We start from the raw sequence: 13,677 nt of genomic DNA, 5'->3' as shown, positions 1-13,677 counted from the left end.
TTTTTTTTTTTTTTTTGTATTTTTTAGTAGACACTGGGTTTCACTGTGTTAGCCAGGATGGTCTCAATCTCCTGACCTTGTGATCTGTCTGCCTAGGCCTCCCAAAGTGCTAGGATTATAGGCATGAGAAAGATAATATCCTTGCAAAATATAGTAATTAAGAAGATTAATCCTTTATCAGAAACCCTTGTAGCAGAGCACATCTCCCCATGATCTTTTTTCTCGTTTTTTGTTGTTTTGAGACAGGGTCTTGCTCTGTTGCTTAAGGTGGAGTGCTGTAGTGTGATCTCAGCTCACTGCAATCTCAGCCTCCCAAGTAGCTGGGACTACAGGCTCATGCCACCACACTTGGCTAATTTTTGTATTTTTAGTAGAGATGGCCATGTTGGTCAGGCTGGTCTTGAATTCCTGACCTCAAGTGATGCACCTGCCTCGGCCTCCCAAAGTGCTGGGGTTACAGGTGTGAGCCACTGCCTGGTGCATGATCTTTTTTTAATCATATATATGTATTCACAAGCATTGTACCTTGGGTGGATGCATTCCTCCTCTTATTTTTGGGAATGCCCTACTCTGTCTATGGAGTAGCTGTTCCTTCACCACTTTACTTTGTTAATAAACTTGCTTTTGCTGTGCACTGTGGACTCTCCCTGAGTTCTTTCTTGCGAGAGATCCAACAACCCTCTCTTGGGGTCTAGATTGGGACCACTTTCCTGTAACACTATGAAGAAATATCCAAGACTGGGTAATTTATATTAAAAAAAAGAGGTTTAATTGACTCACAGTTCAGTATGATTTGGGTGGTCTCAGGAAACTTACAATCATGGCAGAAGGCACCTCTTAACAGGGTGGCAAGAGACAGAATGAATCCGAGTGAAGGGGGAAGCCCCTTATGAAACTGTCAGATCTCCTGAGAACTCACTCACTATCACAAGAACAGCATGGGGAAAATCACCCCCCGTGATTCAATTATCTCCACCTGATTCTGCCCTTGACATGTGGGGATTATTACCATTCAAGATGAGATTTGGGTTGGGACACATAGCCAAACCATATCATTCTGCCCTGGCCCCTTTCAAATCTCATGTCCTCACATTTCAAAACACAATCGTGCTCTTCCAATAGTTCCCCATAGTCTTAACACATTCCACCATTAACCCAAAAGTCCAAGTCCGAAGTCTCATCTCAGACAAGACAGTCCCTTCTGCCTATGAGCCTGTAAAATCAAAAGTTTGTTACTTCCTAGATATAATGGGGGTACTGGCATTGGGTAAATACACCCATTTCAAATAGGAGAAATTGGTCAAAACAAAGGGGCTACAGGCCCCATGCAAGTCCAAAATCCAATAGGGCAGTCATTAAACATTAAAGTTTGAAAATCATCACCTTCGACTGTATGTCTCACATCCAGGTCACACTGATGCAAGAGGTGGGCTTCCATGGCCTTGGGCAGCTCCATACCTGTGACTTTCCAGGGTGTAGCCCCTCTCCCAGCTGCTTTCACAACTGGTGTTGAGTGTCTGCAGCTTTTCTAGGCACACAGGGCGAGTTGTTGGTGGATCTACCATTCAGGGGTCTGGAGGATGGTGGCCCTCTTTACACAGCCCCACTAGGCAGTGCCACAGTGGGGATTCTGTGGGGGCTCCAACCCCACATTTCCCTTCCACACTGGCCTAACAGAGGTTCTCCATGAGGGCTCTGCCCCTGCAGCAGATATCCAGGCATTTCCATACATCCTCTGAAATCTAGGTAGAGGTTCCCCAACCTCAATTCTTGACTTCTGTGTACCTGCAGGCTCAACACCACATGTAAGCCACTAAGGCTTGGGGCTTGCAACCTCTGAAGAAATGGCCCAAGTTATACCTTGGCCCCTTTTAGCCACAGCTGGAGCTGAAGCATCTGGGGCACAGGGCACCATGTCCTGAGGCTGTGTAGAGCAGGGGGGCCTAGGCCTGGCCCATGAAACCATTTTTCCCTCCTTGGCCTTTGGACCTATGATGGGAGGGGCTGCTATGAAGTTCTCTGACATGCCCTGGAGACATTTTCCCCACTGTTTTGGTGATTAGTATTTGGCTTCTCATTAATTATATAAATTTCTGCAGCCAGTTTGAATTTCTCCCCAGAAAATGGATTTTTCTTTTCTATTGCATCATCAGGCTGCAAATTTTCCAAACTTTTATGCACTGCTTCCTCTTGGATGATTTGCTGCCTAGAAATTTCTTCCACCAGATACCCTAAATCATCTCTCTCAAGTTCAAAGTTCCACAGATCTCTAGGGGCAGGGGCAAAATTCCACCAGTCTCTTTGCTAAAGCATAGCAAGAGTCACCTTTATTCCAGTTCCCAACAAGTTTCTCATTCCCATCTGAGACCACCTCAGCCTGGATGTCATTGTCCATATCACTATCAGCATTTTGGTCAAACCCATTAAATCTCTACAAAGTTCCAAACTTTCCCACATTTTCTTGTTTTCTTCTGAGCCATCCAAACTTTTCCAACCTCTGCCTGTTACTCAGTTCTAAAGTTCCTTCCACATTTTCAGGTATCCTTACGGCAGCACCCTACTCCTGGTACCAATTTACTGTATTAGTCTGTTCTCACGCTGCTGTGAAGAAATACCGGAGACTGGGTAATTTACAAAGAAAGGAGGTTTCACTGACTCACAGTTTCACATGGCTGGGGAAGTCTCAGGAATCTTACAATTAGGAAAGCACAGCAGCAGGAGAGAGAATGAGTCCAAGTGAAGAGGGAAGCCTCTTATGAAACTATCAGATCCCATGAGAACTCGCTATCATGAGAACAGCATGGGGGATACTGTCCCCTGTGATTCAATTATCTCCACCTGGTCCTTTCCTTGACACATGGGGATTATTACAATTCAAGGTGAGATTTGGGTCAAGACACAGAGCCAAACCATATCACTATGTCTTCTTTGTATTCTTATAACTCCTACAACTTTATATAATGGTCCTATCAGCACAATGTGCCATTGGATGTTCTGTTGTAAAGAAGCCTGCATGGATCTACATAGTTTTTACCTGATGTGTGTAAGATGTTCTCTGACTAGAGTAGAGAAGGGAAGTTGGGAAGAGATCCATTGTATGTGAAGAACTGAGGAAGTGGGACCAGAGATACTTCAAACAAGACCCTGTGGTATCATGCAAAGAGCATGGGCTCTGTCATTAGAAACAACTGGATATGATTCATGGCTTACACTTACCACTCGTGTGACCTTGGACAAGTTTCTAAGCTTTTCTGAGTCTCTGTTTCATCATATGTAAAAGTGAGTATAACATAATCAGAAATACTTTGAGAGAAAACCAATATAAAAAATGCTCATAGCAGGAGCTCAGCAATGGGTAGTTTTTATCACTGTTCATTTTAAAACACTGGACACTTTAGTGGTATCCAAAGTGTCCTAACTTTTAATGCTGAAGGATTCAGCAACCATTTCAACATCATATGGTGTGGAACAACACTGCTGTTACTGCTTCATGTGCTAATAAAAAGCCTGTGTTCCAAGCAATTTGCAAAAAGTAAAGCACCTCGTGTCTTCCCTTACTAGATTGAAGGATTCTTTTCTTTTCTTTTTTTTTTTGAGACAGTCTCGCTCTGTCGCCCAGGCTAGAGTGCAGTGGTGCGATCTCAGCTCACTGAAACCTTCGCCTCCTGGGTTCAAGCAATTCTCTTGCCTCAGCCTCCTGAGTAGCCGGGATTACAGGCACCCACCACCACACCTGGCTAAGTTTTGTACTTTTAGTAGAAACGGGGTTTTGCTATGTTGGCCAGGCTGGTCTCCAACTGCTGACCTCAGGTGATCCACCCGCCTCAGCCTCCCAAAGTGCTGGGATTACAGGTGTGGGCCGCTGCGCCCAGCCCTAGATTATGAGATTCTTTTTTTTTTTTTTTTTTTTGAGGCGGAGTTTTGCTCTTTTTGCCCAGGCTGGAGTGCGATGGCACGGTCTCAGCTCACCACAACCTCCACCTCCTGGGTTCAAGGGATTCTCCTACCTCAGCCTCCCAAGTAGCTGGGATTCCAGGCAGGCGCCACCACGCCCAGCTAATTTTTTGTATTTTTTGTAGAGACAGAGTTTCTCCATGTTGGTCAGGCTGGTCTCAAACTCCTGACCTCAGGTGATCCACCCACCTTGGCCTCCCAAAGTGCTGGGATTACAGGCGTGAGCCACTACACCTGGCCATGAGATTCTTAAAGAAAAGAATGGTGGCTTATTCATCTCATCAACTTCAGGACTTAGCATCAATAGACACATCACAGTTCCCAATACTGTATGGGCATTGTCATTGAAGAACTTAGACTGATGTGTGAAAAAGCCCTAATGATATGCCACGCTTGGTTTTTTTAGTTTTTAATTTAATTTTTATTTTATTATTATTATTATTATTATTTTGAGACCATGTTGCCCAGGCTGGAGTGCAGAGGCTCAAAAGATCCTCCCACCTCAGAATCCCAAGTAGCTGGGACTACACGTGTTCACCACCATACCTGACTAATTTTTTTATTTTTATTTTTTTGTAGAGACAGGGGTCCCCCTATGTTGCCCAGACTGGTCTTGAACTCCTGGGCTCAAGCAATCCTCCTGCCTCAGCCTCCTAAAGTGCTGGTATTACAGACATATGCCACCTTTCAAGATGATGAAAAACACTACGAGGAACTGTCAGAGTGCAGTTCCAGTTTAGGAAGAATTGCTGTTAGAACCAATTGCCTTGGGATGATTGAGGCTATGTGTCTTACTGCCCATACTGATGTTCTTGGGAGCTTCATTCCTGGCAGACAATTCCGAATCCAGTCAACATCATAATTGCACAACCCATGGCTATTTGAACAACATCCACAATCCTCCAGCTTGTTTTATTTTATTTTTCTTCTTATTTTTGTGTAGAGACAGTGTCATTATGTTGCCCAGGTTGGTCTTGAACTCCTGGCCTTAAACGATCCTCCTGCCTTGGCCTCTCAAAGTGCTGGGATTACAGGTGTAAGCCACCATACCCAGTCTTTATTTGTTCATTCATATATTCAACAAGTATTTGTCAAGCATCTCCAACATGTCAGGTGCTATCTGAGATGCTGGGAATATGTATGGTGAACCAGACAAGCAAATGTTTATGGAGCTTCAACATCACTAAGCACCAGGGAAATGCATACCAAAACCACTGTGAAATATCATCCTACCCACCAGTCAAACTTTAAAGCTCCAAAATGATTTTATTGTCCATATCGCTATCAGCATTTTGGGCAATGCCAAATGCCAACAAGTCTCTAGGAAGTTCCAAACTTTCCCACATTTACCTGTCTTCTTCTGAGCCCTTCAAACTGTTCCAATTTCTGCCTGTTACCCAGTTCCACAGTCGCTTCCACATTTTTTGGTATCTTTTCATCAATGCCCCACTCCTGGTACCAATTTACTGTATTAGTCCGTTTTCATGCTGCTGATAAAGACATACCCAAGCCTGGGAAGAAAAAGAGGCTTCATTAGATTTACAGTTCCACGTGACTGGGGAGGCCTCAGAATCATGGCAGGAGGCAAAAGGCACTTCTTACATGGCAGCGGCAAGAGAAAAATGAGGAAGAAGCAAAAGCAGAAATGCCTGATAAACCCATCAGATCTGATGAGACTTATTCACTATCACAAGAATAGCACAGGAAAGACTGGCCCCCATGATGACCTCCCCCTCCATCCCTCCCACAATATGTGGGAATTCTGGGAACTATGATTCGAGTTGAGATTTGGTGGGGACACAGCCAAACCATATCAATATTTTTGTCTCAAATTTTTTATGGTGCACCAGAGTAAAGAGACACTTGGATGGATACCTTTCAAACACCTGAGAATGCAGAAGGAAAGTAGTTAACCAAATCCATAAAAAGAAAGTAAAAAAATGAGCAAGGCATGCAGAACAGTTCTAAGCCTTCTGAAGTAATCCAGAGCTGAGGGTCCCTATTGCTCCATGGAGTTGATTAGGACGTTATCAGACCTTTGTACCTGAGAAATACTGGGCCACTGACTAGCTAATTGGAGGAACAAATTAGGCATCTAATGATTAAACTGATATTAAAAGCATTTTTATTTCCTACTTTAATTGGAATTTCTTTTTTATTCTATCTTACATGTGTTGGGGTCCGCATGTTTCCTAAACAAAGGAATGAACACACAAGACAACACAGGACAAGACATACATGGCGGCCGCACCGAACGGCACACTCTGCTTTATTTTATACAGCCGTTTGTGGAATGTTACCAAGTCATGGGGCATGTGTTGCTTCTCTGACCTTTCCTTGACTCCCAAGATCAGTAAACATTGACCAGTTCCCAGAGCCCACTGTTTACAGCTGGCTCCTTTGTGCTTTCTGTTTGCAGAGAAGGACCATCCTGCTTTGTCTGCAAGAGCAGGGCTTATCGGGAACGTCTCGTTTGTGAGCACGCAGTCCTCTACATACGTGAGTTTTGCTCTTTAACTCAGGAAACATATTCTGAAAGCAAAAATGTATGTGTGATATTGCTATTATTTTTTTCCAACAATAGAAAAAAAAAATTCAGCCAGGCAGAGTGGTTCACACCTGTAATCTCAGCACTTTGGGATCCCAAGGCGGGTGGATGGCTTGAGCTCAGGAGTTCAAGACCAGCTTGGGCAACATAGCAAAACCCCGTATCTACAAGAAATACAAAACAAAATTAGCCAGGCATGGTGGCATATGCCTGTGACCCCAGCTACTTGGTAGGCTGAGGTGGGAGGATGCTTGAGCCAGGGAGGTGGAGGTTGCAGTGAGCTGAGATCATGCCACTGCATTCCAGCCTGGGTGACAGAGTGAGACCCCGAATTAAAAAAAAAAAGGAAAAGAAAAAATTTTCTTCAATGACTGGAGTTTTCTTTCATCTTACAGTTATTTTAGAGAAGCAAGGTAGTGTGACATAGTAGAAATAATTGAGGGCCATGAGTTAAAAGACTTGGTTTCCAGCTGTCATGGGAAATCATTTCATCTCTTTGAGGCTTGGTTTTCCCCAGGAGTTATTAAGCCATATACAGACGAATTCCTTGGGTCCCTTTTAGCTTTAAGAGTCTGTGATTCTAGAAAGCAAGGAGCTGTTTCTGAGGGAGGATAAAGGAAACAGGTGCAGTGGCTTAAACCTGTAATTCCAGCACTTTGGGAGGCTGAGGCTGGTGGATCCCTTGAGCTCAGGAGTTCAAGACTGGCCAGTATAACATAGTGAGACCCTGTCTCATTGCTGTTTTAACATTTTTTAATTAAAAAAAAAGAAATATAATGAAAGATGAGGGAGGCAAGAAGAGACAGAATCTAAGAAAAACAAAGAAAGATTTGGAGAGCAAGGATCCTCAACACTGTACTGTAAAGTCAACCTGCTCCCTGTTAACTTCCTTGGAAAAGTGGAATCAACTTTTGAGCTTTTATCTTTTCTTCTGTGTCCCGGCTGGTAGAAATACAAATAAGCACTAAATTGGAGAAAGGCAGGGAGCTGGGGGAATAAGGACGAGAAATGGAAGGATGGATCATTTAGACACTGCAATGCCAGCCCCAAAGTCTTCAGAAATGAAGGTGTCAATTTGGCCCTAAAATTCAAAAAGGTTAAAAAGGATTTTTTGTGAGTGTGTCTGCCTGGGCTGCTCCCAATAACCTTAATTCAAGAGGATCCCCATGGTTTTATTTATCCAGAATCTTCTCCTAAACCTTTTGCAGTGTGCATCAGCTGAGATTTCAACAACAGATGGTTGCCCTGAAGGTACTTTGATAGGTGAAGTTTAGAAAAGATTCTTGGTCCTAAATGAAATCTAATCTTTTATTGTCTAAACCGATTTGGATTCATTTCAGACCAACTTATTCTCAGAAACATATTTACAGAGGCTGGGCACGGTGGCTTACACCTGTAATCCCAGCCCTTTGGGAGGCCGAGGCGGGTGGGCCACTTGAGCTTAGGAGTCTGAGACCAGCCTGGGCAACATAGTGAGACCCCCATCTCCACAAAAATTTAAAAACTAGCTGGGTGTTGTTGGGAGCAAGCACCCCAAAATCTGGCCATAAGCTGGCCTCAAAATTGGCCATAAATAAAATCTCAGCAGCACTATAACATGTTCATAATGGCCTTAACACCCACGCTGGAAGGTTGTGGGTTTATGGGAATGAGAGCAAGGAACACCTGGCCCGCCCAGGGTGGAAAACCACTTAAAGGCATTCTTAAGCCACAAAAAATAGCATGAGCGATCTGTGCCTTAAGGGCCTGTTCCTGCTGCAGTTAACTAGCCCAACCTATTCCTTTAATTCAGCCCATCCCTTCGCTTCCCATAAGGGATACTTTTAGTCAATTTAATATCTATAGAAACAATGCTAATGACTGGTTGGTTTGCTGTTAATAAATGTGTGGGTAAATGTCTGCTCAGGGCTCTCAGCTCTGAAGACTGTGAGACCTCTGATTTTCCACTTCATATCTCTATATTTCTGTGTGTGTGTCTAATTCCTCTAGTGCTGCTGGGTTAGGGTCTCCCCGACCAAGCTGGTCTCAGCAAGTGACGTCCATCTTGGGGGCTCAAATCCAGGTCGAAGGGTTGCCAGAGCAATGGTAGGAACAGAAAACTAGCTGGAGGACACCCGAATACTCTTAAAGCAATCCCCATGGTGAGTAAGAAGGGGAGCTNCTGTTCCTGCTGCAGTTAACTAGCCCAACCTATTCCTTTAATTCAGCCCATCCCTTCGCTTCCCATAAGGGATACTTTTAGTCAATTTAATATCTATAGAAACAATGCTAATGACTGGTTGGTTTGCTGTTAATAAATGTGTGGGTAAATGTCTGCTCAGGGCTCTCAGCTCTGAAGACTGTGAGACCTCTGATTTTCCACTTCATATCTCTATATTTCTGTGTGTGTGTCTAATTCCTCTAGTGCTGCTGGGTTAGGGTCTCCCCGACCAAGCTGGTCTCAGCAAGTGACGTCCATCTTGGGGGCTCAAATCCAGGTCGAAGGGTTGCCAGAGCAATGGTAGGAACAGAAAACTAGCTGGAGGACACCCGAATACTCTTAAAGCAATCCCCATGGTGAGTAAGAAGGGGAGCTCAGAAGCATCAGGGTAACAATGGGACAGATATGGGGTCTGGTTGGTTTCACCTTGTAACTTTTTCACACTGATGACGAGGAGGAAAAAGAGTATAGCAAAGTAACAGAGGAGGTTACAGAACATGTTTATTTGCCAGCTAAAGTTAAAGTGGCAAAGGAAAGAGAAGTTCATCTCTACCCTTTTGCACCCCCTCCTTACTATTTTGAAGAAAATGACCCCCCAGATCTTTCTTTTCTGGAGGACACTGGGTGAAAAGTAGTTGCCTCAGTGACTGTTCGAGCAGCACCTCAAGCGACTGCTGTTATTTCTATTCAGGCAGGAATTCAGCAAGCTAGACAAGAGGTGATTTAGAGGCTTGGCAGTTCCCTGTTAGAATACACCCCCCAGATCATCAGGGAAATATTACAGCTGCATCTGAGCCTTTTCCTTTTAAATTACTCAAAGAATTTAAACCAGATTCTCCTTTTGTAATGGGACTGTTAAAGAATGTTGCTGTTTCCAGTCGGATGGTTCCTACTGACTGGGATGCTCTTACTTGAGCTTGTCTGACTCCTGCTCAGTTCTTACAATTTAAAACTTGGTGGGCAGACGAAACTTCCATTCAGACTGCTTGCAATGCCCAGGCCCAACCTCAAATTAATATAACTGCAGACCAACTTTTGGGGGTTGGCAGCTAGGCTGGTTTAGATGCACAAATGGTCATGCAGGATGAAGCCATAGAACAGCTTAGAGGAGTGTGCATTAGAGCTTGGGACAAAATCACTTCAGGTAGAGAACGATACCCTTCCTTTAGTGCTGTAAAACAGAGACCCAAAGAACCATACGTTGATTTTATAGCTTGGTTACAGGAGTCTCTTAAAAAGATGATTGCAGATTCAGCTGCTCAGGATATAGTGTTGCAGTTACTAGTTTTCGACAATGCTAATCTCGATTGCCAGGCTGCTCTGCGACCTATCAGAGGGAAAGCACATTTAGTTGATTATATCAAGGCCTGTGATGGTATCGGAGGTAATCTGCATAAAGCTACCTTGCTGGCACAGGCAGTGGCAGGACTGAGAGTAGATAAAGGAAATACTCCTTTATCTTGGAGCTTGTTTAACTGTAGGAAGCACGGTCATACTAAAAAAGAATGTAGAAAAAATCAGCAAGTCCGGCCACCAGATAGGGGGAAAAAAGAAAACTGCTGATCCTGAAATATGTCCAAAATGTAAAAAAGGAAAACATTGAGCTAATCAGTGTCACTCTAAGTTTGATAAAAATGGGAACCCAATTTCGGGAAACGCCATGAGGGGCCCGTCCCGGGACCCATTCTAAACTGGGGCATTTCCAGCTCAGGCCATTCCCTCACCCCTGTACAATGTCTGTCCCTGCCACAGCCGGTAGTGCCGCAGTAGATTTATGCTGCACAAAAGCTGTGAGCCTTCTGCCTGGGGAACCCCTGCAAAAGCTCCCAACAGGAGTCTGTGGACCCTTGCCAGCAGGGACAATAGGATTACTTTCAGGAAGGTCTAGTTTGAGTTTAAAAGGGGTACAATTGGTGTGATTCCATCCTGCGGGGCTGTTCCCTGGAGCAGCATTTGTTTATCTCCGTCCGCCTTCTCTCCCATCTAAGTGCATGCAGCCACCTGATGGAAGATTTGATGGACATGGACATGAGCCCCCTGAGGCCCCAGAACTATCTATTCGGTTGTGAACTAAAGGCCGACAAAAATTATCAGTCTAAGGTGGATAATGATGAAAATGAGCACCAGTTATCTTTAAGAACGGTCAGTTTAGGGGCTGGTGCAAAGGATGAACTGCACATTGTTGAAACAGAGGCAATGAATTACGAAGGCAGTCCAATTAAAGTAACACTGGCAACTTTGAAAATGTCTGTCCAGCCAACGGTTTCCCTTGGGGGCTTTAAAGTAACACCACCAGTGGTCTCAAGGTTAAAGTGTGGTTCGGGGCCAGTGCATACTAGTGGACAGCACTTAGTAGCTGTGGAGGAAGATGCAGAGTTAGAGGAGGAGGAGGATGTGAAACTCTTACGTGTATCTGGAAAGCGGTCTGCCCCTGGAGGTGGTGGCAAGATTCCACAGAAAAAAGCAAAACTTGCTGCTGATGAAGATGATGATGAGCATGATGATGATGAAGAAGAAGATGATGATGATTCTGAAGATGAGGAAGCTGAAGAAAAAGTGCCAGTGAAGAAATCTGTACGAGATACTCCAGCCAAAAATGCACAAAAGTCAAATCAGAATGGAAAAGACTCAAAACCATCATCAACACCAAATCAAAAGGACAAAAATTCTTCAAAAAACAGGAAAAAACTCCTGTGGGGAGACAAAATATACAAAAATATACGTGTGAAATAAAACTTAGAATTTTAATAAAGTAAAAAAAAGAGGGGGTACAAATACATACAGGAGTCATTGATTCAGATTACAGTGGGGAAATTCAAATTGTTTTATCTACTTCTATTCCCTGGAAAGCAGAGCCAGGAGAGCGCATAGCACAGCTCCTGATTGTGCTGTATGTGGGAATGGGAAAAAGTGAAATTAAACGAACAGGAGGATTTGGAAGCATGAATAAACAAGGAAAAGCAGCTTATTGGGTAAATCAAATTACTGATAAACGTCCTACCTATAAAATAACTATTCAAGGAAAGAAATTTAAAGGTTTGGTAGACACAGGAGTGGATATTTCAATCATTTCTGTACAGGACTGGCCATCCACATGGCCAATTCAACCCTCTCAATTTAACATAGTTGGAGTTGGTAAAGCCGCTGAAGTATATCAAAGTAGTTATATTTTGCATTGTGAGGGGCCTGATGGACAACCTGGGACTATTAAACCAATGATAACTTCTGTATCTATAAACTTATGGGGAAGAGATTTATTACAACAATGGAGAACACAAGTTCTAATTCCAGAACAATTGTATAGCCCTCAAAGTCAACATACAATGCGTGAAATAGGGTATGTCCCTGGTATGGGACTAGAAAAAAATTTGCAAGCTTTGAAAGAACTGCTTCAAGCAGAAAATCAAAGTTCCTGCCAAAGATTAGGAGATAATTTTTGGTGGCAGCCATTATTAAGCCTCCAGAACCTATACCTTTAAAATGGTAAACAGATAAGCCAATTTGGATAGAACAATGGCCACTAAGTAAAGTAAAACTGGAGACTTTAGAGAAATTAGTTACTGAACAATTAGAAAATGGGCACATAGCTCCAACGTTTTCTCCTCGGAATCTTCCAGTTTTCATAATTAAGAAAAAATCAGGAAAATGGAGAATGTTAACTGACTTAAGAGCCATCAATTCAGTTATACAACCTATGGGAGCATTACAGCCAGGATTGGCTTCTCCTGCTATAATTCCAAAAAATTGGCCTTTAATAGTCATAGATTTAAAAGATTGTTCCTTTACTATCCCTTTAGCTGAGCAGGACTGTGAACAGTTTGCATTTACAATTCCTGCCGTAAACAACCTGCAGCCAGGTAAGCGTTATCATTGGAAACTGTTGCCACAGGGCATGTCAAACAGCCCAACAATTTGCCAGACATATGTAGGGCAAGCAATTGAACCTACTCATAAAAAATTTTCACAGTGTTACATTATTCACTATATGGATGATATACTTTGTGCTGTCCTCTCTCAAGAAATATTACTCCAATGTTATGATCACTTGCAAAATTCGATTTCTCACGCTGGTTTAATTATAGCTCCTGACAAAATTAAGACTACTGCTCCTTACTCCTACTTGGGGACCTTAGTAAATGACACTACCATTGTGCCACAGAAAGTAACCATATGTAGGCCGGGCACGGTGACTCACGCCTGTAATCCCAGCACTTTGGGAGGCTGAGATGGGCGGGAGATGGAGACCATCCTGGCAAACATGGTGAAACCCCGTCTCTACTAAAAATACAAAAATGAGCCAGGCATGGTGGCGGGCACCTGTAGTCCCAGCTACTCAGGAGGCTGAGGCAGAAGAATGGCATGAACCCAGGAGGCGGAGCTTGCAGTGAGCAGAGATTGCGCCACTGCACTCCAGCCTGGGCGACAGAGCAAGACTCTATCTCAAAAAAAAAAAAAAAAAAAGGTAACCATACATAGGGGTCAACTAAAACATTAAATGACTCTCAAAATTACTAGGAGATGTTAATTGGATACGACCTGCTCTAGGCATTCCTACCTATGCCATCAGTAATCTATTTTCTATCCTTAGAGGAAATCCTAGTCTCACTAGCCCTCAGCAATTAACAAAGGAGGCTGAGGTCAAGTTACAGCTGATCAAAAAGCAAGTCTATAAAGCTCAGATAAATAGAATAGATCCAGAGAAGACTCTAGATTTGCTAATTTCTTCAACTCAGCATTCACCTACTGGTGTTATTGTCCAAGAACAGGACTTAGTAGAGTGACTTTTTCTTCCACATACTAATTCACAGACTCTAACTCCTTATTTAGATCAAATTGCTACTATGATAGGGATTGGGAGAACTCAGATTGTTAAATTACATGGATATGATCCTGGAAAAATTATTGTCCCTCTCACGAAGGCACAAATACAGCCAGTTTTTTTTTTTTTTTTTTTTCTGAGATGGAGTCTCGCTCT

General features: G+C 43.3%; 1 pseudogene; it reads left to right on the top strand.

The window, feature by feature from the left end:
• Window positions 1-10,706: 10,706 nt before the first annotated feature.
• LOC108533829 (nucleophosmin pseudogene) lies at window positions 10,707-11,458 on the top strand (annotated as a pseudogene).
• The last annotated feature ends 2,219 nt before the right edge of the window (window positions 11,459-13,677 follow it).

The sequence above is a fragment of the Rhinopithecus bieti genome, unplaced genomic scaffold (genome assembly GCF_001698545.2).
Source record: "Rhinopithecus bieti isolate Rb0 unplaced genomic scaffold, ASM169854v2 scaffold_11508, whole genome shotgun sequence".
NCBI classification, from domain to species: Eukaryota; Metazoa; Chordata; class Mammalia; order Primates; family Cercopithecidae; genus Rhinopithecus; species Rhinopithecus bieti.
This window is presented reverse-complemented; position numbering and strand designations above follow the sequence as displayed.